The following is a 21,796-nucleotide window of genomic DNA, read 5'->3' as shown; positions in this document are numbered from 1 at the left end:
AGACAGGAAGCAAAGGGCAGATGCGAGTAACCACTTCAAAGAAAGGCAGTATGTCACATTTATTTGATGCATTCACATGCATTTCATGCACATTTCCATGTGTATTTATGAATTGTATCTCATCAACTACCTAGTCAATCTCTCTTCAATTTGGCTAGCAGGACTTCATGGAGCAATGTGTAGAAACCTGTACTAAATGGCACATACTTGCAAACAACAAACTTTTCTCTCTTTGTCCGAAACTTCAGTCATTCCACCCCATTAATTCATGCCGGCTTCTTCAAGTTACCTTCTAGTACACTGTGTCCTTGGAAACGTTATATCATCAGAACAAGGTCTACAACTTTTTGGAGGTGAAAGAGGAGGCTGACAAGCCCTTAGCCCAGACTGTCCTTGTTCCCTTTTTAACAAGATGGGTGGATCTCAGCTACATTTTTTGTAAGATTTCCAAACTTACACATCATGCACCACAAAGTTACCTTTCCCCCACCCCAAAAAAATGTCCACCACAAAATACTTGATGTCCTTATACTGAAGTTAGCTATTACAATACTTATTTTCTCACATCATTACCCTTCTTACAGAAAGAAAGATAACTTCACTTGATCTCTCAAACAAACAAGAGTGGTTATGGCTATGTGCTTATTATTGCTAAAAGCTAAAGAGAAACCAGAAGTAGGTGAATATGGTCAGTACTGTGCAGAAAATTTGGTACTTTTATAGCACAGGACTTTTAAAGTGTGCTTTGAGCAACAGTGCTGCTCATATGCTTTATTGTGGGGACATTCTATAGGCATGACATTTATTGGCATGTGCTACACAGTTCACAGACATTGTATATATGAAATTCCAGAAGGGAACATGATAGGGAAATGTTGCTTGGACATCAGTGGTACTTTAAAGCATTGTCATCCGGGACTCTGAAATCTCCGTCCCCTGAAGGATTTTTATAGACAAGTTAGTCAAATGCCTTTCAGGGATGATGGATATATTCAGGTAGGTACAGCAGACCCTTAATTAAGGTTCAGAATTAGAAGACCTATTGAGTTGAGCTCCCATCCAGTGAAATCTTGCTTAATCATCAGGACTCAGCTATGAGATTCAGCAGAAAAGGAAATTAAATTCAAGTAATGATATTGAATTTCCAAGAAATTATCCACTTCCATTTCAGTTAGTGCAACAATCCCTTAACTTACTGTTAATAAACACTGTGCCACAGATAAGATGCAGGACCTAAATTCTAAATTCATAAAATTAGCAATTTCCTCAAAGTGTTTTTATTTTCCAAAAGATTGAATCAACTCCTTCCCCTGCTTAGTCCCAGTTTCTACCACTTGCAGTTTATTCATCATATGCAGCTGTGATTGGACACTGCTCTTTCTCATTTTCAGTCATAAACTATTGACTCTCTTAAGCAGCTCCTGCCTTTCAGAGAATTACAAAGTAGCTGCTGAACTGACTTCATTTTAGAGGGAATGGAGTGATTCTTTTATACTACTGGCAGGGCTCTTCAGTTTGAAAGGAGCTTTGAGAAGACAAAGGACGACAGCATTAGCAGACAAAGGAATAAGTGCCTCCAAAATCCCATATTTTATGCCCATCATGAACTGAGACATGCACTGGAGGTACAAATCCAGGCATACCACCACCATCACAAAAGGTGTTAACTTACAGTTCTCTGGATGTTACAAAAGTTCAATTAGGTCTCAGAACAAGATGTTTTATTTATATACTGAACTTCACCATGTACCAGTGAACATGCATCAGTGGTCTCAGGGGTGAGGTTTTGTAACGGTGAAACGTACTTCTGAATCTCTGAGTTTTAATGCTCATTGACTTGGACAGGTAATCAATTGCTGCATCTCCAAAGGACCATAGATATAGACTTTGGTCTCAAAAAGACTTTATATACAATTATTTGGGGGATACTTCCACTTCAAACTGAGTTGTGGACCATTAAATCTCTTCAGTAAAATACTGGAACAAATACTAGATGTCAATGCTCCTCCTGCATTTTTAAATAGAACTCAAATGATTCTGGCTGAAGATGAAGGTCCTAGAAGGATCCCAGTTTGTCCTTTTTCTCTGGCAGATTCTTTAAACCATTATAGATTTTATTTCCCTTACAGACAAAATGCATTAGTTTTGCAATAGTCACTCTGCTTCTCCCACAAGACAATATCACAGGTACCTCTTTAGCATTAGGCATGAATCAGCTGTGAAAATTCCAGAGAAAAAGGAGAAGGAGAAAAGATATAGCAATCAATTAGTTGAGACTTCTCTCTTGGTTTCTTGCCTACACATTTGATAAAGGGCCTGGGGATGAAAGGAGAAGGGAAAATGCTTTTTTAAACAGTGGATTTCTCTTACCTGCAATGTATCTGTACAGAACATTAGTTTGGTTTTTTTTTCACTCTGCTGAAAAATGAATGATACTAACTGAAACCACAGGATTAATGAGCGCAGGTGACTCAGCTTAATTAGCAGTAGCCAATATGTCGTAATACCTGTCCTTTTGCCAGATCACTTCTGTGAACTGTCAGAGTTTGATACTAAGTAGTAAGCACAAATAAAAGACTTTTTCAAAAAGGAAGTATCATTAACAAAGAAGAATGTAGTAATGCAGCAATGGAGGTTGTAGTAAACTTTTTGTGACTCATTATTAGTTATTAGGAAGTTCTATATGGACAAGATTATCATGCAAGACATGATAAATATGTGACATACATCCTACTAGATATTTTTACTTCAGTAAAAAAAAATGTGCCTCGAAATCCTGTGTAGCTCCAGTTTATGCCTGCAAGTCAGTACCTGTCACGTGTGTCCTTAGCACCGCCACCACATGCCACTGCACTTCAGCTTCCACACTAAGCCAGTCCTGCAGCAAGCCACCGTTTGTGAGATTCAGGACACCGTATGTCAGGCAGGGGTGAGGAAACCAGGTGTGCATCAATGCCATAGTGTCAGGCAACAGAGGATGAAGCCCTGGTTTACCAGCTAGTTCTACATTTCTGTCTAAATCTCCTGGCTTTTTTTTCCCAATACCAGATATAAATATCCTGCACTACATTTGTCACCATATCCTTTCTGAGCGTAAGACCCAGCAGCTCCTTCTGGTCCCTGAAAGGCTAAAAGTTGGCCTCAGAATATGCAGAGGTACTCCCTGCTCCAGTATTTGCAAGGTGGTATTAGTGCCATGGGTAGGTGCTAATTCAGTGGAAGGGGAAGGAGAGGGTGTGTTGGAGGTTAGGCGTTTTACAAAGGGCACTGAGACCTTCATTCATTGTAAAGTATAAAAATGTTGGTTTGTTATCCCAAATATAACTCCTTTGTTATACTGTTTGAAGTCAGTACTGGCTTCAAACAGACAGGCTGTTAAGAAGGGGAGCCCCCATTTAGCAGAAGACACAGGCTGTCTGCACGACTAGAAGATTAAAAAATGTAGATAGATAGATCAAAAGGCAAATAAACAGGTAGGCAGGCAAGGCAGTCAGACAAATAGAAAGACACTCTGGCCTTCTGGTCTATCAGTACAAATACTTAGAGCCCACATTAGAATGTATTTCCACAGAAGTTAATCCAAATATATTTCCAAAGAATTAACAAAGAAAGAATACTTGTACTTCATCAGCATGCATCCCTAGAAATACGAGGTCAGAAGCTATTTCTGCCTGCAATCCACATGTGATACAGGACTTGAGTCTCTGAATCATCAGTAAGGTCCGTTGCTGCAGACCACGAAGGATATGCACAAAGCTTCCTATTGCCTATTTGAGAAAACAAACACAAATCCTCCAAAACAGAGCTTCTGACCCTCAGTTCTCTGTGAAGAAAAGCTTTGTGTGCTCATGAGTATCTCCTTCTGTTGAAGCCCTCCTCTCAGACTCCTCTCACTGCCTTGACAAGTGACATGGTTTCTACAGGGATTTGCAGGATATACCATACACCAGACCTGCAATCTTCATCAGCTGCATAAACTCCAGGAAAGAAAAAGCCTTTTTTGGGGAATACAGCAGAGCCTAGAGCTCCTTTTAGTCCATAAATAAGATCTGTAATACTGCACTGAAGACAGGCAATGAAAATCCCCTGGTTTTAGATGTTAAACTACCCTAAAAAAATATATCCATGGAGATTTATATGGACTGAATAGTATATGTGTTCCTCCCAGTGAGCATCATGGCAAGTTTTTAAACCTATCATCACTCTTATTACTATGCCACATGTCTCTGGGGGTTTTAGCTGACAAAATTTAGTTCTCTTTTACACATGCCTCCCTAACCCTACTTCACAGGTATTCTTAGTCTTGGGTGCTTATGCTGGTTTTGATCAGCCATTCTGCACACTAGCTTACCTGTATGGTCAAAGGTGATTGTCTGGGAAGCTAGGGACCAGGTTAGGAAAGCTAAGGCCCAGTTAGAATTAATCTTGGCTAGGGATGTGAAAGGTAACAGGAAGGGATTCTATAGGCATATAGCAAATAAAAGGCAGACTAGGAACATGTGGGCCCTCTCTGGAAGCTACCAGAACTGGCTACCCTGGATTTAGAGAAGGCTAAGATTCTTAATGACTTCAATGCCCAGTTGGAGACCAGTAAAGAGTGGTGTCCTTCAGGAATCGGTGTTGTGATAGATCTTGTTCAACATCTTTGTCAATGACATGGACAGTGGGATCGAGTGCACCCTCAGCAAGTTTGCCGATGACAGGTCGAAGGAGGTGATCCTGCCCCTCTACTCTTGTGAGACCTCACTTGGAGTATTGTGTACAGTTCTGGTGTCCTCAACATAGAAAGGACATGGAACTGTTGGAACAAGTCCAGAGAAGGACCACGAGAATGATCAGGGGACTGGAGCACCTCCCATATGAAGATAGGCTGAGAAAGTTGGGGCTGTTCAGCCTGGAGAAGAGAAGGCTGTGTGTAAACCTCATAGCAGCCTTCCAGTACCTGAACGGGGCCTATAACGATGCTGGGGAGGGACTCTTCATTAGGGGCTATCATGGTAGAACAAAAGGCAATGGGTTAAAACTTAAACAGGGGAAGTTTAGATTAGGTATAAGGAGGAATTTCTTTCCTGTTAGGGTGGTGAGGCACTGGAATGGGTTGCCCAGGGAAGCTGTGAATGCTCCATCCCTGGCGGTGTTCAAGGCCAGGTTGGACAGAGCCTTGGGTGAGATGGTTTAGTGTGAGGTGTCCCTGCCCATGGCAGGGGGGTTGGAACTTGATGATCTTAAGGTCCTTTCCAACCCCAACTATTCCAGTCCAATCCAGTCCAGTCCAGTCTATTCTCTCAGTGCCTGAATTAATTTCTTGGTTTTCCTGTCTCTGCATCTTGTTTCGTACCCCTCTCATCTCTGCTTGTACTCTTTACCTGTTCCTTCCACATCCAGTGCACCTTCTATATTCTCCAGTTTATCCCTTGACTTTCCCAACACCTAAGATTTGCCGTAACTTTTGCCTTATGGATCTCTGCCACTTCAGGTTTGCAAGCTCTCCCCTGGAGTTGAAGACATGAAGCAATTTGAAGGATGGTTAAGGGAAGAATAACGTTTTAGTTCCTCTCACTGTACTGGCAAGATACAAAATGATCTGCTGCCACACAGTAATGGGAACATCCAGTCTGGATACAAGAAACAGAAACAGACAGAAAAGTTCTTAAAGCTACCCAGGCAACATCAAAGTCTTTTATTGCCCCATCTTCCACACCCTCAGAGCTGCTCACTTAAATGTGCCTGTCTATTCATTAACATTTAGGCATACATAATTAAGGCATACATCTGCTGCAGCTTTACATCAGTATTGCATATTAAAACTGCCTGGAGCTTTCTGTCTTCTTATTTGTTTCTAGTGCACTAATAAAAGGTGGAGGAAAAAAAAAAAATAATACAAAACCCACACCTTTTTCTTTTTCTTTTTCTTTTTCTTTTTCTTTTTCTTTTTCTTTTTCTTTTTCTTTTTCTTTTTCTTTTTCTTTTTCTTTTTCTTATGTTGATTGACAAACAGAGGGAAAACAAACTCTGTTTTTTTGAAGAGGATGAATGAGCAGAATATGCTTCTCATCGAAAAACAATATCTTCTTACGGGTGTACCCCAGCCCAGAGAAGCAGGGAGTTCAGCTTTTTTAATTAAAGGAGCAATGAAGGGAAAAAGGTATCACAGCTGTGCACACAACAGTCAGGACAGAAACAAGATAAAAGGAGACATTTTGTCTTTTTTGGTTGTTTGGGTTTTTTTTGCCATGGGAAGCAGTTGCTCTCTGTCACTTCACCTCACTTACTCAGCTGCTTCTTTCTAGGCATTTCTGCACACCCAGAAGGTAAGACAATGGCACAGATAAATGGCGAAACCTGAGATGACTAGCTGGATTTCATTCCACCCCTCAGTTAGAGAGATCACCAGTGGCATGGAAAATGATATTCCAGGCAGCCCTGTTAACTGGTAGCAACCCCTTCCATCTTTTTTTTAACCCCTCCTCTCCTTCTTAAAGAGCATAGTCACAGCTGGTTCTGTGAGGTCTCAGAAACAGAGATGAAGCAAGCACTTGCTGTCTGCTGTCACATCCAGACTTACCCATTCTCTTTTCTAAATAGACTTCTCTGAGTTGCAAAATAGAGATCTAGAGAAATGATTCTGAGTATTTTCCAGTTGTCCCTAAGTACACAAATGTTTGGGCACTGGAATTCTTGCATATTACTAACCTTTCTAACAAATGCAGTGTGCAGTTTCAGAGAGACTAAAATGCTAAACTCCAAACCAGGAACAAAATATATAAGCCCAAGAGCTTTATGATAAAGCATCATCCAGTGTTAAGCCATTACTTTGATCAGAAGTAACTGTAGCTCATTCTCAATACAAACACCCTGCTGTGGCATTTCAGGACAGAAATATTCACCATAAAAACAGACTACATTTAGTGAGGCAATGCTGCCTGCCTCATTGTCAATGAGAAAAGAATTCCACATGGTCTACAGCTCTCAAACTGTTTGAGCATATATAATTGCATATACTGATTCTTTAGATCATAGTTGTCATCACTCAGGTTCTTTGACTTGGTGCACCAGAAAGACATGCTGTTTAATTTCTTAATGTGGAGCTATGGTGGTAAAGAACTTAACATATGTGACCACATCTATCATCAGCTGATATTTCACCTGTATCTGCTTGAAACAGAAATACCGTTTTTGTTCCAGCTGTGAAAACCAGAATTGGCATATCTGGAAGTCAATAGCTTTGTTTTGTTTTTAGTTACTAATCCAATTATAATTATTTTGCTCTCTAACTCACTTTGAATTCCGTCTGGTAAGACATACAGTGTCTTTTGCACACACATCTCAAAATAATTTGAAAGACTTAAATATTGATAGCATGTGTAAACTACAAAGGAAATTTTCAGGGATAGATTTTAAGAGTGGAAATCTATTTCTCCTTTACAGAGTAGGCAAAAAAATCTCACCTAAGTGACTTCTGGAGAGTTTTATCTTATTTTAAGCGTTAAGATTTCTTTTATAAAGACATTGAGACTTGATTTAGAAGCTGCTAGTAACACATAATTCATCATATCTGGGGGAAAGTTGTTCCACTGGTTAATTACTGTCTTTGAATTTACTAATGGTCTGGCTTCCAGCTCCTGAATCTCATGGATTCATCTTTCTGACAAAAATACCACCTACTATAAGCCATCTCTTCCCACTGTCACCTCTTAATTTTCTCTTTGATGTACTAAATGAATTAAATTTTCTTGATTTCACCCTAGGAAAAAAACCCCACACTATTATACTTTTCTGATTGCTTTTCAATCCTTCATTAGCTTTTTTGAAAGATGACTATTAGAACTCAAAACAAAAGTGTATCATTAATACCAGAGGTCATGACTCATAACAGTTATAACTCACTGAAACAATTTACATAGCTAGAAAGAAACATGCAATTCCCTCTTTGTGCCCTGACAACTGCAAAAATAGTACTCCCTTGTTCATGCATGATATTTCCCAAGTAATTCTTCCAAAGCTGTATTAAGCCTCAGCTACATCAGGTTGCCCACTCATATTCAGTTGTTACACTGCTTTGGTGACCTTCAGTTACTGATTCCAAGGATGAAGTCCCAGTTTCCTAAGATTTACATACTTTCTATACCTGGAAACATAACCTTGTATGGTAACTGCACAAAAACCTTTTTGTTGAAGTACATGCTTTTTCACCTTTGTAAGTGATCAGAGCAGTCTCTATACCATATGCAGTTTATCATTATTATTCATTCACTAGTTCTATGTCATCAAAAATTTCACAATTGTAGTATTCACAGGTGCAGTCCCCATAGATTAGACTGCGTGAAGAATAAACAGCAGCAGCTGCCCAGGAAGTAATCCATGGGCCTGTGACTTGAATTTTTACAAGTTACTCTCAACTCAGTCACTGCCCTCCTTCTGTGAATTGTCTTGATTGTGTTTAATGTTAATGTCCTCATCAGAACATAATGCTAGTCTCAAAAATGCCTAAGATATAATATATCACAGAGATACCTTCACTGAACATATCCAAGATATCAAAAATGACATGGTTTGCTTGTCAGAATCTATCTTCTATAAAAACATTCTGATGACATTAATTATACTGCCATTCCTTTCTGCTTTCCCATTTGTGTCCCATTATTGCCCCTCCACAATTTTGCCATGAGCAGTCATGCTATGGTTTCCCAGAGCAATCTGCTGAACTCTTTAATTAAAATTATAATGCGTATTATATACTGGAATATTTGCACTTTTTTTTCTTTTTTCTTTTTATTATCAATGTCTAAGGGAGTTCGTTACCCATTCATCCCCCCCTTTTTCTTTTTTTCTAGAAAAGTGCTCAACTGCTAGTTCTCAACATCCCTTATGATTAACATTCGAATAAAAAGGATTTCATTATTATTCTAATATATGATTGTAGCATTCTGCTCTTTTGGAGTAGTATATATTTATGAGTATATACAGAACACTACAGCTTTTTGTGTCACCCAAGATGATTTTTTCAGCCTGGATATATACAGAGATATAATATCAATATTTTAGCAGAAATAAGGTGACTATATGTCAAAATTTACTATAAGTTTAGAACAAGAGACCAGAACTCCAAACAAAGCAGAAAGGGTTTATGATCATGCTTCTGAATTCCAAAATATTACTCTTTCTTGTGCATATATTTCCAGTAAGCCTGATGCTATTTTCTTTCTTCAGACAAATGGATATAGTGTAAGAACATTTTAATTCCATAAGAATTTTACTTAATATGGCAAAATATTAGGGGTTTTGGTGAAGCATAATTCATGGGGATACAGAAGCTGTTTACAGAAAGTGTAACTTGGACTGTCAGAAATATTTTTATAGTAAAGAATATGTTTTGATGAAAAACTGTCCCCAGCTGAAAATGTTTAACTATTGAATAAAAAAATTCCCAGTTTACTTTACTCCATCTCCTTGAATAGTGAGTACAAACAAGAGACTTCTAAAAATCCCTTTTTTTCCCCATGCTTTTGCAGTTTTGAAACTGAGAAAAAGGAAGAAACACTGCACAAAAACGAAAGTGCAGAGTGTTTTCTCAGAAAAAAAAAAAAAAAATGTGGAAAATAATAAAAGAAGAGAACTTTTCTCTGAAAACTTTCCATGAACCACATTTCTCTCTTTTTGATTGAGTTGTGTTATCCAGAGCAGGAGCAGAAACAATCACCATGTGATATAGTAGGACACAGTTTGAATGTTAAATCACTGGGATGAAACACTCAATATTAGCTACATGAGAGAAAAGGATTGGAACAAACTATTCATCAAATAATTTCAAATAATAAACTAATTAATGCAAATTACGATGTGTTCATGGAAAAATAACGCATGCAAAAAGGGCAAATTTCACTAACAAAAGAAATGTTCTCAGGAAATAATTCATCTAGCTGCACAAGACAGTAGACTCGAATGTTAATGTGTAGGAATGAGGAGAACAGTCTAGAAAGAGTTAATTCCTAGATGGCATTAAGTCTGCTGACTGCTTGGGAAAAAGGGAGCTAGATACAGCTGGGACTCTTCAAAATTTGGATGTACCTTAGGTTTAAGCCTATGTGTTATATTTTGTAAGATTAATATTTCAGACTGTAGGCTTTCCAATAAAGCATCTAGTTTTGGAGAGGTTTTTGGGTTAAAGGGAGGGAACTGTGACATCATTGCCATTGATTTCCAAGATAAATAAGGAATTGACCAGCAAAATCTTGCCCAGCCAAAAGATATCAACACTTAAATACAGTCCAAGTAGTAAGCAAATGACCAGTTTTGCTGAAGTATCAGAACTGCTTTTAGACAACATTAATTTTGAATACATGAATGCAGAAGCTTTGACATTTCAAGGCAAGGAACACCAATTCTTCTCTTTTTCAGCGTCAACTTTTTACTAGTTATATCCCCAATGGACACTATAGAATGCCCTACTGTTTACTACAAGCTTAGGTTTCTGTCCTAAAAGTATCTTATTTTGTTCTTCATTCTTGTTCAAACTTATTTTAACAAGGTAATAATTATATGCACACTCTTCAGCTGTCAAATATATGTTAAATTGGGAAACAGTTATTAAATATGAGCAATAATGCCAGGAGAACCAGTTACCACTACATTTCTTAAAAATATAACAGAAGCCATTCAACACCTGCATACTCTGTTTTGTACTAAACTGCTCTAATAAGCACTTTTTGAGGTATGATTAGAGCACTAGAGGAAACTTTACAAATGCCATTGGATGTGATCCAATGCACAAATGTGATACAAATGCACAAATGGATGTGATCTTAAATTATTCGCTTTGAATATGTTTTCTTGCTATGCTCCTTTTATTTTCCATTATTTTTTTGCATCCTAGAACAGATCACATTAAGCCTCAAATGGAAGACTGTTATGCTAAGGAAAAGGTAAACTGAGAACTAATCACTTTTTTTCCTAAGGTGCTTGTTCTAAAAAGGGAGAGAGTGGGTGAGAGTCTTTTTTTTTTTTTCTTCTTAAATATTCATCATTTTCTACCTCAGCCTCTATGAGTTTGGAAAAGTGATACTCATGCAATCAATGAAAATCAATCAGCATGAAATTTTCTATCTCTCACTAAAGCAATGCTATCTAATGCCACAAAATATTTGCATAATCATTCATTCTTATTCATTTTAAAGATTACTATATCAGATTGGTTGCCCAAGCCTCTGGTACATCACAAATAGTGTCGTATGTGGAGTCTAATAGTTCGTGATCAATTGAAGAACCTTTTCTAGGCTCAGATGCAGGCAGATGTGTCAGGAATAAATCTGTGCAAAGAAAGGAGAGTGGCACGGAGAGAAACACAGAGGGCAGGATGTAGTCATAATGTAAGAAAAACAAATGAGATGTTGTGAGCGTAGCTGAACACAGCCCAAGGTAAGAAACAGAATGAGAAGGAATGATAAACTGAAGGTGACAGTGAGGGGAAAGGACGCCTTTTCCTTTAGGAAGCAGAGGTGGCTGCTTTCAGGTTACAGATGGCACAGGACACTGACCCAGCACAGTTCTGAGGTGGCTGCTCCCTGCCTTGATAACGATCACCTGCTACAAGCTCAGGAGTTTTGTGCCCCGACCAAAAGGAAGTGCAGCAGGAGAGCCAGGAGACCTCCTTGAACGGATAAGGAGCTGCTGAGGAAACTGACGGAAAAAAAGAGGTTTCTAAAAGTTGGAAGCAAGGACAAGCAGCCTGGGAAGAATACAGGGATGTTGTAAGGGAAGCTAGGGCCCAGTTAGAATTAAACTTGGCTAGGGATGTGAAAGATAACAGGAAGGGATTCTATAGGTACATAGCAAATAAAAGACAGACTAGGGACAAGGTGGGCCCCCTCCGGAAGCTAACAGGAGAACTGGATTTGGAAAAGGCTGAGGTTCTTAATGACTTCTTTGCCTCGGTCTTCATTGGCAAATGCTCTGACGGCACCACCCAAGTCTTGGAAGGCAGATGCAAGGACTGTGAGAATGAAGACCTTAGGCCCACTGTAGGAGAGGATCTGGTTCAAGACCATCTTAACGACCTGAACGTGCACAAGTCCATGGGACCTGATGAAATCCATCTGCAGGTCCTGAAGGAGCTGGCAAATGAAGTTGCTAAGCCACTGGCCATCATATTTGAAAAATCATGGCAGTCAGGTGAAGTTCCCGATGACTGGAAAAAGGGAAATATAACCCCCATTTTCAAGAAGGGGAAAATGGAATGACCCGGGGAACTACAGACCAGTCAGTCTCACCTCTGTGCCTGGCAAAATCTTGGAGCAGATTCTCCTGGAAGGCATATTAAGGCACATGAAAAACAACAAGGTGATTGGTGACAGCGAGCATGGCTTCACTGAGGGAAAATCCTGCCTGGCCAATTTGGTGGCCTTCTATGATGGGGCTACAGAACTGATGGACAGGGGTAGAGCAGTTGACGTCATCTACCTGGACTTGTGCAAAGCGTTCGATCCTGTCCCGCATGACATCCTTGTCTCTAAATTGGGGAGACATCAATTTGAGAGTTGGACCACTCGGTGGATAAAGAACTGGCTGGATGGCCGCATGCAAAGAGTTGTGGTCAATGGCTCAATGTCCAGCTGGAGACCAGTAATGAGTGGTGTCCTTCAGGCATCGGTGTTAGAACCAGTCTTGTTCAACATCTTTGTTGGTGACATGGACAGTGGGATTGAGTGAGCCCTCAGCAAGTTTGCCGATGACACCAAGCTGTGTGGTTCGGTTGATACCCTGGAGGGAAGGAATGCCATCCAGAGGGACCTTGACATGCTTGTGAGGTGGGCGGATGCCAACCTCATGAAGTTTAACCATGCCAAGTGCAAGGTCCTACACCTGGGTCGGAGCAATCCCAGGCACAGCTACAGGTTGGGCAGAGAAGAGATTCAGAGCAGCCCTGTGGAGAAGGACTTGGGGGTGTTGGTTGATGAGAAAATGAACATGAGCTGGCTTCAGTGTGCGCTTGCAGCCCAGAAAGCCAACCGTATCCTGGGCTACATCAAAAGGAGCATGACCAGCAGGTCGAAGGAGGTGATTCTGGCCCTCTACTTTGCTCTTGTGAGACCTCACCTGGAATATTGTGTACAGTTCTGGTGTCCTCAACATAAAAAGGATGTGGAACTTTTGGAACAAGTGCAGAGGAGGGCCACGAGGATGATCGTGAGGGGACTGGAGCACCTCCCCTATGAGGTGCTGAGAAAGTTGGCGCTGTTCAGCCTGGAGAAGAAAAGGCTGTGTGGAGACCTCATAGCAGCCTTCCAGTATCTGAAAGGGGCCTATAAGGATGGTGGGGAAGGACTCTTCATTAGGGACTGTAGTGATAGGACAAGGGGTAATGGGTTAAAATTTAAACAGGGAAAATTTAAATTGGATATAAGGAAGAAATTCTTTACTGTTAGGGTGGTGAGGCACTTTTGCCCAGGGAAGCTGTGAATGCTCCATCCCTGGCAGTGTTCAAGGCCAGGTTGGACAGAGCCTTGGGTGACATGGTTTAGTGTGAGGTGTCCCTGCCCATGGCAGGGGGGTTGGAAGTAGATGATCTTAAGGTCCTTTCCAACCCTAACTATTCTGTGATCTGGGCACCAGATTTTTGCAGCTTTACAGATACTGGCTGAAACCTCGATTACCTGGTACAGGTATCATACTAACTCACATGCCCATATCCATATCTCCTAAATCTCTCTCCAGTGAAAGACATGGACAGCATGGTGAGTAAAGTGCTTTCACTCTCTCTTCTCTCTTCTTTCACTTCAACACATTAATCTGACTTGCGGGTGCCCGTAGCAGGGCATAACATTTTTTCAGAGATAAAATTCGTATACATCTGTTAAAAATAAAATTAACGTTTACACACAATACACAGAGCCATAGTAAAAGGCTCCCACATATGTCCTCTGACTACGTCGAATAGTCAAAAAACCCTAATGCACATGCAATGACTGAACATTGGCCTGGATCTTTTCTATGTTTAAGTTCCTCCTTTAAAGCATCCTCAGGGAAGCATTAGAAGCACATACTTGTTTTGTTAAAGACTGATGATAAAATCCAGTGAAAAGGAATGACGATTCTCATGAAAGGTATTTAAAACATGTGGCTGTAGAAAACAGATTATCTATACTCCATACTGGAGTGCTATTGCTTCACACAATAGCTGCATCTTTCTCAAATCTAAACAGAGCTGAAGTTGCTCTCTGGGTAGGAAGCCTCCAAGGAAAACACATGTAGGGGCAGTCATTCAAAGCTCTGTTCTTCTGCAGTTTCAGCAGTGTTTGGTTGGTGTCATGTACAAGCCATCATTTTACTGATAGGGGGAAATTTCTCTTGCATTTAGCATTGTTAAAGCTTTTTAGAGAGAGTATTTCTGGCATGCTGAATCAATACCTTACATTGCTATTACCCACAACCTACTAAAGCACTTCTGATATTTAATGTTGTACTTTGTCTTATGCATTAACTTCCTCTTGTCTTGAAAATAACTCCTGTGTTCCTGGCCTGAGCAGGTACATCCTCAGACACTACCAAGAACGCACATGCTTGAGAGGGCTGGGGATTAGACTTAAAGCAGGTAGACATCCCCTTCCTTATCTTCACTAAATCAGTGGAATTTGCATCATTTCTTACAGCTGCACCACAGTATCAGGTCCACACCAAACAATCAGAACTAAGTGAAAATGCAGAAAAAAATTCCCATTCATCAGGATGGGAGAGAGAGACTGTTATTAGGAGAATAAAATATTTAAAGCTTGGTTGTTTGGTTTTTTTTTTTCATGTCCTTTGCAACCTTGTAACCTTTGCAACCCATTTTATCTCTCAATGTTCATAACTTCTCCTCCATGATCACTGATGCCTCTAAGATACCATAATAAGGAGGCAGTCATTCTTTGCCTTCAAGGTCTTGGGATTGTATAGTGATGGCTCTATGTAGAGATCAAGATGCTTTCTGCCACCCTGAACCTGCTCAAAGTCACCATCAAGCTGGCATGACCTATGAAAAATAGAACATTCAATCAATCTCTCAGCAAAAAGAAACTCTTATGGGAAAAGCAGGTGCTGAATGGAAGCAATTGTTTTCACATAAATGTTATTCTCCATCTTCTTCCAGAATATAAAAAAAATTATCAAAAAAAAAAACCAACAAACCCCACAAAAAAAAAATTTGCTTTGCCCCATTTACAGCTGCATTGGGGGATGTTCTGCATACTTGGGAAAGAATGTGAGGGGCAGGAAGGAAATGAAGATGAATAGCAGTCACCACTGTAAAAACAGATCTACTGATGCAAAACTGATGTATTGACATACCTTCAGGTAATCAGCAAGGTGACTTACTGTACCCAGAGACTGTGCATGGTACAGATATATCTGTTGTCATATAAGAGTTCCCTGGGTAGCTTTGAGCAGGTTGTCTTTTCAATCTCCCTTTTCAATCTTCTCCCCTCTGAAGATCTGGGAGAATTCAGTGTATCCAAAATGAGGAAGATAGAGACTGAATGTGGGGGCAAGAAAATACAACACAATGCAACAAAACACCTTGCGTTACTGTCCAGAGAAATCCTACCAATGCATCACACTGGAATAAACTCTCAAGAAAGTAATGATGGATGGATTAGGAAACTCCAGCCAGGGTCTCTTACCGGCAGGCCAGAATGCTAGTGATCAAAGGTAATAGCATATTCAATCAGTCTAGAAATCAGATTTTAAAGGCCTAGAGTGGCTTCAGATTGTGTTCCTCGCAGAATGTTTCCGGATCACATCTGAGTATGTCTCTTGGGGTTACCAACAGAGAGGCTGGTGCAAGGTCAACAACAGCAAATAAGGAACATACTACAAACAACACTGCAGTTTCCCTCCCCATTGCTTGGCTTTCATCTTTTAATGCTGTGTACATGTTCCCAGGACACCTTTAGAGTGACACATAAAAATTCCCAGTTGATTGTCAGTGTTGCTAATTACTGATCCCTAAAGGTAATCACACATAACAGATGCAGGCATTCATAGCCACTGTGCTAGCCTGAAAAAGCTAGCCTGGAAAGCCCTAGGTTAAAGAACAAAAGGCTGGTAGATTCATGGGGACAGTTGTTTGTTGCTTTCAGAGTCTTTGCCCAGGTTTGCAGTTATCACACATACTACATCAAAATTGCTGTTCCAGGAAAAAGCACAAATTATATTTTATCCTAATTAGATTTATTGTGTCCCACTGGAATTTATTTTCTACAAGTCATTTAAGGCAGGAGATGATAGATCTTCAGGGGAATATCATCTTTGTTTCACAAGTGGTTTTTTAATTATACAATAGATGACATTCTCTTCTCCCCACCTTGTGTCAGTGACAGCAGATAATGGTCCATGGTGAAACACATAAATATAGAAAAGTACTGTTTGGCATTGGTTGTGGGAACATAACCCTGAAAACAGGGGAGTTAACACCTCTGTTAGCAAAAGGGAGTCTTATACTAGTAAACATCTGTTCACACACTGGTCACCTGTGCGCTGATGTTGCACAGGTGATGTTGGTAATTTTCCACTCCAACCAGAGGGGAGATGTAAGGACCTGTGCAGGGAAAGACAGGTGAGAAGGCCAGATTCGCATCTTGATTCGGGGGACACTTTGATAACATATGGCCTACCACTCCTCTGAGCGGGCAACATGTTCCATCTCCTCCTGCTAAGCGGCATCCCATACAACCAGGGGTCAGTATGTACGTAACCTGCTTCGCATTAATATATATATATGTTTGCATTGCATTAATACGTCAATAAATAGACTACAACATTTAATTATTTATATTGTGTTTGGTGTCTAGTCCTTGTACATGGGAATCCTACAAACGTGGAACACCCCTCCTTGTGTGGAAGCAGTTTTCAGGCACTTCAGACAGCAGCGTGTTTTACTAGAAACTGTTTTTAGATGCTTACTTTCATCTTGGATAAAAATTACCCTTCATATCTTCTGTAAGCTCAGGGTCCTATGACTAAAAGTAAACCTTGAAGATCACCTGGTGAGTTTTTTGTCTGCTCAGGTTCATTCTTGTCTGTACTCCAGAACATGTTATGGTCTTCATTGTTACTACTTGTGATCACCGGAGAGTAGAGGTGTCTACCTGATTGATACGGAACAAAGCTAAAGCAGACAGACTCCAGCAGTTATAAAATATATATAAGCTTTTCTGCTCCTTACTATAAGCACAAGGGAGTTTTCAACCTCTTCTAAGAATACTTTGCCAGCCACACTAATTGACAGTAAAATTAATTCACATCTAGTCAATTATAAATGTAATGATTACCTCTCTATATGCTGCTATCACTTTCAACACAACACATACTGTACTGAGAATTTCTTCCCTCTCAGCAGTCAAAGTCATCCCAAACTGTCATTTTCAGCCTCAGGAAGTGACAAAGGCTGTCAAATACACAGAGGTGATTTTTGGTACACCAAACGTAATTGTGTTTGAACTACACTCAGCCAGGTTACTACATCTATTCTTGCAAGATAAATCCAGCTGGGATTTTCTAATGATCAAAACTGTGAGGTTTAGTTTTAAATTTGATCTTTGACTGTGACTCAACCTGCAAAGGGACCCAGTGTCCCCCTGTCTCTGGTTGCATAATATTGGTGTCAGGTGCCAGGAATAGGGAGTTAAGAAAAAGTTAAGACACTCTGACATGGAAAAACTTTATAAATTCACAAAACCCAGCCTTTACTCCAAAGGAAGCCAGGTCTTAGTTCAAAGCATCTAACCCCATATTTAAAAAAAAACATAAAGTGAAAAAATGTATTTGTTTCCCCTTCTACTCTCTCAGTGGACACAGGTGCTGGTATAGCTATTGCTGAAGATGGTTAGACTCTGCCCACTGATTCCATGGGCTTTGTTGTATTCCCCATGAAGGTAGAAAAGCTGCATCTCATTTATGCTAGGACTCATTCTGTCCTGGACATATAAAGCGATATTAAAAGATGCAATTCCAACTTGAACTTAATTTTAGCTCCCTCCACAGCAACCAGAATGGTGAAAAAAGAATTTATATAGAAGGATGAATCAAGTCTAATATCTTCAGACATTAACAATTAATTTAATGGCTTACCAGGACCATAAACGCCTAGATATTTTATATAAAAAAAAAAAATAGAATAATCTCTTTCCAATGTGGCTTTGATGGCAGTGGTAAATCTGCAGCTTTTATGACAGGTGGCAGTAACCATCAGTTTAATTTCAGTATTGACTAAGACATTGATTCCTGCCAGCATTCCCAAAGGATTCTGTAGTACAAGGAGGTGTTTAAAGCTATCTACATCCTGAAGTGCAGACAGTGAAAATGCAGGGCCCCAGCATAAAACTCCTGCCCAGTTTTTCCCGTTATAAATTTCTTTTTCTTGGCAACATAGTTTATCTTGTCTGATAGACATTATGCTGCTCTAATTCAGTGAAAATGCAATTATACCTCTTCATCTGAACATATAATCTAAGGCATATTATGAAAACTCAGAGTCCAAATTAACAGAGCTGCTGAATTTGTCATTTAATAGAACCTCTGACTAAGCTTTATTTGTTTTGTAACTAATGTTCTTTCAATTTCACTGATGGGAAACTGAAATAAAAAATAAATTATGAAATATATGGCCTTAGAAAAATACTAACACATTTTCTTGCTCACTTCAGGGTCCTATTGCAAAAAGAGTAGTGATACGAGTTTTACAGGATGATGCAAAATACCAGAGTTAAAAGCCAGAGTTCCACATTCATATGCATTGGGAACAATGCGATAACTCCATTTTCATCTCACATGCTTTCTAATTAATGCAAAACATGCCAGAGTTACTTAAATACACAAGTTATAACTGGTAATGTGAAGGCAGAGGTAACCTCTTATTTCTCCCTTAAGACAATTACAGCTATCTATTACACAGCATGCTGTATTTATTAACCCAGCAGGCACTGTCAAATGCTCATCAAGCATTTAAATGTAAAATTCAGTTGAAAAATAGTTTTTGATGGTAAGTTTACAGCCTTCAGTAGTGACCGCCAATTTGTTCCATTGCAAAGGCACCTTGAATGACAGGACTCCACAAAAGCCTCCTGAGATTCAAGGGATGTGAAGCTTAAGTGTGTCATTCAAAGAAATTTGTGTCATCAGTGAGTGCCATGAACACACTTGCCGTCATTTGTTTCCTGTTCCCCTGCAGTTTTTTCAGGACATCAGTTTCAGACAGTTTTCAAATAGTTTACTTCTGATTCAACCCAAGTCAGAGATGTACCAGTACTTCTGGTGACAGCTTTCTGTGAAACTTTATGACTACGTTGCCTACATTTCTTTAAAAATAATAATCTGTCTGCCTACATGACATGTTCATTTATTTGCTTTATATATTCAAAGGTGAGCTATACTAAACTTACTCACGTCTTAAAATCTTCATGGCTCTTGATGTAGACAAAAAGATTGTCATATAATGCTAAAGGAAATCCTTGCAGCATCTGTGTACCCAACCCAAAACTTGGTATAGGGTCCTCTCTAAAACTTCTTTAGTTACCACAGATACCCTAGTGGCTTTACTTTACAAACAGGGAAAAAATATCACATAAAGGTAAAACATTAAGAAGTCTTAATTGTTTGGTTTGTTTTTTGGTTTTGGTTGCTTTGGGGTTTTGGGGTTTTTTTTTGGTTTGTTTGTTGTTTTTTTTTGTTGTTGTTGTTGCTTTTTCTTATTAGCCAAAGGGTTTTTTAGCTAGTTTTTATAACAGAATTAACCTCAAATTTTCTATCTAAAAAGATGTGTTGTCCAGCTTCATTCCTAGCCAGGAAGCTATCTTCATTTCAAGCAAGTAATGTTCTTTAATCATTGCCTGCTAATGAGCATATTATCCCACATTCTTATATGGACTATGATGTCTTTCGGCATTTCAGCCTACTCAGCTACAGTATTACTGAGGATCATTACCCATACAATAATATTCATGAATTCAGGCTTATTGCACAGATACAAGCAAAATACATCTATTTTAGTTAATTTCTAATCAGATAATGTGACTGATCAAGGGAAAAGCTATCATAAAAATAATTCAATGAATTGTCTGTAACAGGCAATGACAGCAAAGTTAACACATATTTTCAAACAACAGTATGAGGATTAGCGTGTTAAAAAAACAGTACTAGCAACATGAAAAATATGAATGGAAAGAAGGCCAAGTGACCTGCTGAACAGCTCCCAGAAAATCCAGAGCTACAATGAGTGCCCTACCCAGCACCCTGTGCTGTACTCCCTACCTGAACATCTAGCCTTGCTCTTTTAACCACTGACGTCTGCAACAGACATCTTTCAGGAAGTCCATTTTTGGTGAGGCTAGTTCAGCTATCTGGGCTTTTTTTCCTCCTTTAAACTCTATGAAGGGTCTGTATTTCAAAGCTAAGACTAGAGGCCAGCAGAAAGAGGAGGCTTCACCTCTAAGGCCAAAAAGCTTTTTTCAGTACAACTGACCTCAGTGCTGAGAATGTGCTATTTTAGTATGCAACTTGACTTAAAAATCAGAGGCTCACCACAATGGCAGAGACCAATGAACATTGTCTAAATTTGTCACTGTGTCCACTTTCTAAATGCTAAGATAAAATGTTTTGTCATTCTTGCCATGAAAAAAATTAAGTTAGAATTAAGTTAGAATGGAGAATGTATTACTTCATGTTAATATGTCAGAGCCCTGAGCACATCTCTCTTCCCCATCCTGGGGTTTTGTCTTCCTGGGCTCAGGGAGCACACTGAGCTAATGCTGCTGGTGGTCCTGGGGAGAGCTACTCCTGACAGCATTGCTGGTGGGGCTCAGTGTCCTTCCTCTGGGACAGCCTGCACTGCCCAACCACGGCCCCATTGATCCAGAGCCTGACTCCCACCCATGGGCTGATGTCCTAGCCCTGCCTCACCCTGATCCCAGGAAGGTGCTTGATGCCTGGGGCTTGGGCTGCCCTCAGCTGCCCTGCTCCCTGGCTGAGGTGGTAGGACAGCCCTGGTTCCCAGCCCTTGGAAGCAGCATGCTGACTGGGTAGTCCTGACAGCATGATTCAAACTGGGTTTCTTTCAGTTAATTCAAGATTTCCATCTCCACCTGAGGATATTCTATGCACACAGGTGTTGACTCAGTGCTATGCCTGTTTTTTTTCCCCCCATCTCTTCTGCATAGCACACAGAATAATAAACTTTGAAAAGAGCTAAGAAGAGCTTTTCTTTGAATTTTTAGGTATTTTCCCCCCACTACATTTTTAGCATATGTAATGGTTTATTCCTCCAAGCTAAAAAAGAAAATTTTAAAGCATGTGTTTGATCTGAAAGGATGTGGCTGGGAAGAAGAGAAAAAAGTCTATTACAAAGAAATTTGTGTTCAGATAGCCTAACAAGAACTCAATGTATTTCCATTGATTTTTCAAGTGGTATAAACAGTCTACATTCTGAGGAAAAATTGTTTACTAGTTGACCAAAATGTAAAACCAGATTAAATAGTCACATTTTGGTCACAGCTGTAAGACTAAAGTTGATTTCTTTCAGTCTTTTTCCAATCTCTCTTTCAAAAACACCACTAGAAATCTACCTTTATAAACATTAATTGAAAATGAGCATCAGGCTTGTTGCTGAAATTCACTGTATCCCAAGCCAAGAATTGTTCATAACTGTATTTGCCTTGAGCAGAACATTGAGTAGTTTATGAAGATCACATTCAGCTAATAGCAATTTTCTTTAGTTCTTCACACAGCATACCTTTTTATGATGTCTACTAATTAATTATTGCACAACTTT

The 21,796-nt window shown here is 39.6% G+C and overlaps 1 long non-coding RNA gene across 1 annotated transcript; it reads right to left on the bottom strand.

Moving 5' to 3' along the window:
• Positions 1-13,730: 13,730 nt before the first annotated feature.
• LOC134163867 (uncharacterized) lies at positions 13,731-16,609 on the bottom strand. The gene is made up of 2 exons (XR_009964876.1): positions 15,322-16,609; positions 13,731-15,007 (listed from the first exon to the last, which is right to left on the bottom strand). It is a non-coding gene; the product is annotated as an uncharacterized LOC134163867 (long non-coding RNA).
• Between the last annotated feature and the right edge of the window lie 5,187 nt (positions 16,610-21,796).

Source organism: Pezoporus occidentalis, unplaced genomic scaffold (genome assembly GCF_034315485.1).
Source record: "Pezoporus occidentalis ecotype Australia unplaced genomic scaffold, CSIRO_AGI_Poc_V1 ctg209, whole genome shotgun sequence".
NCBI lineage: Eukaryota > Metazoa > Chordata > Aves > Psittaciformes > Psittacidae > Pezoporus > Pezoporus occidentalis.
Note: the sequence above shows the minus strand (reverse complement) of the source record. Positions and strands in the feature narration are given on the sequence as shown.